Below are 2,996 nucleotides of genomic sequence, written 5' to 3'. Positions count from 1 at the left end.
ACTACGCTCATGTACTTTCCTTTGCTGCCCGAAATCGCTGGGTGATCAACGCCAATTGTAGAAAACTTGCGCGGCTGCATACTAACATTGAGGAACTTCTAGAGCAGACAAATAAGATGGTAGAGGTTATCAACATAGTTGTCAAACAGATCGACCAGGTGAATCAGTTTCTCCTCCTAGATCAGGCCTTGCATGTATTGGAAAACGTCATTAACTCTGTCGCAACGGCAAATCAGCAGGTTATTAGCAACATGGTTGATGCAGCGCACGGTAGAGTCACACCTGTCCATATCGGGTATCAAAATTATAGCCTAACACCTTTATTCACCCCAGACATTAGTCAATATTTTTACCCCTTGATTGAGTCCAGCCTCACCCCCGATGCCATAATCATTCATGTTCCATTTCAGACGGCGGACGTGTTTGAGGCACGCGAAATTGTTCCGTTCCCTTTTTCAGCTAAGGACAGTGTGTTAGCCCTGGACACGTCCCCGTCTCTTGTTCTAGTCGCGAAGGATTTCGCTCTGTATTCAACGGGTAGCTACTCACTTGCAATATTGCAAGGAGACGGTCTTCAGGCGATTCTATTGCTCTGCGTCTCTCATTGCCTTCCTATCAGTTCGGGGAGGGGTATGCGAGATCGCCCTCACCCGCGTGAACGCGTCTGACGCTCTTTCCCTGTGCTCTTACAAGCAGCTAACACCAACGCCTGTTTTCCATAAGAACTTTCAGGGTCTGCATTATTTTTATTTCCCTCAGTCATTCTATGTATCGGTCATCTGCCCGGAGGGTACTACTTATCAACGGGTTACTGGTCACTATGCCATAGCGGAAGCATGCTATATCCGCTCCACTAACATAACAACGTACCCGTCCCGGATCCGTCTGGTTTTCACGGCCAATATTTCCCATCGAGTGTTTCCTCTACGGTCTCTCGATGACATTCACTTCTCCAGCATCTCGTATGTGACTAATTCCCTTAATTCATTGTCTTTCGCAAACAAAACAGAGTTTGCGGAAACCCTGGAGGAAACGCTGCTTGATTATTTTCATCTCCCCTACCTGTACCCTGGATTTTTTGTACCAATGTTTCTGATGTTCGTCAGTCTCGTCGTCATGTGCTTCCTTATTAGGAGGAACTCTGTCCTGCACTATTATTTGGTTGTGCAGTCACGGCGACTGGATGCAGGGAGGCCACTGGCAAGGTAGTTTTTCCTTTTCTCAGGCAAGTCAGAGGACAGAAACCTGGCATTCCCCTGCTCCTATACTTAACATTGTACTATGTTTCACTACTGTATTTTTTTTAGGAGCTAGATGAACGTTTCATTGTCTGTAACTATGCAGTTGATAGCCTCTTATACATGTGTCCTTATATTTATCTTTTGAGAGATTTCTTATGTATTCATGTCATACACGTTGTGGTTTACCTCTCACTATTTATATTATAACTCCACATATGTTCTTACATAGCCAGTGTTTTAATGTAATTGTATCATAGGCAGTCTGCTTGATAAACTCCCACTATGTATGTTCATGGTAATTAGACTACTATTTAGATTTTTGTATATCGCGAGGTCGCGATCACTGGTAGGTGACCGAGCAGTGTTATAGTAGGATATCAATATATTATTATTATTATTTAATATCACCACGAATTAGGCATACAATTGTCAATGGATAAAACCCACGACAGATAGATCACGCCACCTTATAGGAATGTCGTCCGTCAGTGTTTACCGTCTCAGTTTTGTATACTTCGCATTTCGATGGTGCCCAGAGGTCACCTTGACGTACGTGAACAATTGTAACAATTATTTTCCAACCTGTAACTCGTCACTCCTTCACGAGAGTCCGACTGACACACAACGACAGTCGCTCTCGCTCCGACGCTCCTGTACATAGGCTACGAATATATTCACCTTTCTCTCTCTCTCTCTCTCTCTCTCTCTCTCTCTCTCTCTCTCTCTCTCTCTCTCTCTCTCTCTCTCTCTCTCTCTCTCTCTCTCTCTCTCTCTCTCTCTCTCTCTCTCTCTCTCTCTCTCTCTCTCTCTCTCTCCGTTGCTCTTCGCTTCCGTTCTCTTCTAATTACATTTTTTTCAGGGTAACTCTTATTAACAATTTTGAGTTTTTTTTCTCTTTTTTGGATGGTAACTTTTTTTTTCCTTTTTTTTCTTTCTCTTTTTTTTCTTCCCTTCTTTCTTTTTGTTTGTTTTTTCACTGTTGGATTATAATTTTCTCTTTCTTTTCTTTCTTCTTCTTTATCGCTTCTATCTTCCTCTTCCTCTTCTTCTTCTTCTTCTTCTTCTTCTTTTTCTTCTTCGCACCTTTAAAGTAGGAGGAGGAATAGGAGAAGTAATGTACTGGAGGAGGAAGGTTTATAATTTTAGAGAGAGAGAGAGAGAGAGAGAGAGAGAGAGAGAGAGAGAGAGAGAGAGAGAAGAAGAAAAAAACGAAAATATGCAAAATTAAAATAACGAAGTGAACGAAAGAACCAAGCGAAAGAGAAGTGAAAGAAGAGGAGGAGGAGGAGGAGGAGGAGGAAGAGGAGGAGGAAAGAAACTTACAGAAAGGAGACGAGAAAGAAATGATGTAAGTGATGATAAAAAGGAAGTAAATGTGATAAAACGTGATCAAGGGAATACAAATGTGCCGAAAGAGATAACTGATAACATGTAAGAGAAATGGTAAGGTGAATGGGGAAGGCAGAGCAGGGAAGCAGCTGATGGCAGGCGTGAACATTAAGACACATCAACCACCCTTATAAATACCATTAGCTTAACCTGCCGACGCCCACCAAGTACGGGTGTGTGACTGTGAGGTTGGTATTCTGGCACCACAAATGCTTCCCAAGGCCACGAAGGAGAGGAGTCGGGTTCTCATGATTTTTTTTTCACATTCACGGTACAGAAGCCTTGTTAAACTGTCACCAGGCTCATGAAACTGCCCTGTGGAATGCTGCTAACACTACCTCTACCAAAGCCTTATCTAAATTAGGT

At 42.8% G+C, this 2,996-nt stretch overlaps 1 protein-coding gene across 1 annotated transcript in view; it reads right to left on the bottom strand.

Moving 5' to 3' along the window:
• Positions 1 to 1,030, bottom strand: part of LOC126997834 (uncharacterized) — a 20,832-nt gene extending 19,802 nt beyond the window's left edge. The window contains exon 1 of the mRNA XM_050859055.1: positions 1 to 1,030. This exon is cut by the window's left edge and continues 597 nt beyond it. The gene's annotated coding sequence lies outside the window, so the exon portion shown is untranslated.
• Between the last annotated feature and the right edge of the window lie 1,966 nt (positions 1,031 to 2,996).

Source organism: Eriocheir sinensis, chromosome 13, assembly GCF_024679095.1.
Source record: "Eriocheir sinensis breed Jianghai 21 chromosome 13, ASM2467909v1, whole genome shotgun sequence".
Lineage (NCBI taxonomy): Eukaryota > Metazoa > Arthropoda > Malacostraca > Decapoda > Varunidae > Eriocheir > Eriocheir sinensis.
Note: the sequence above shows the minus strand (reverse complement) of the source record. Positions and strands in the feature narration are given on the sequence as shown.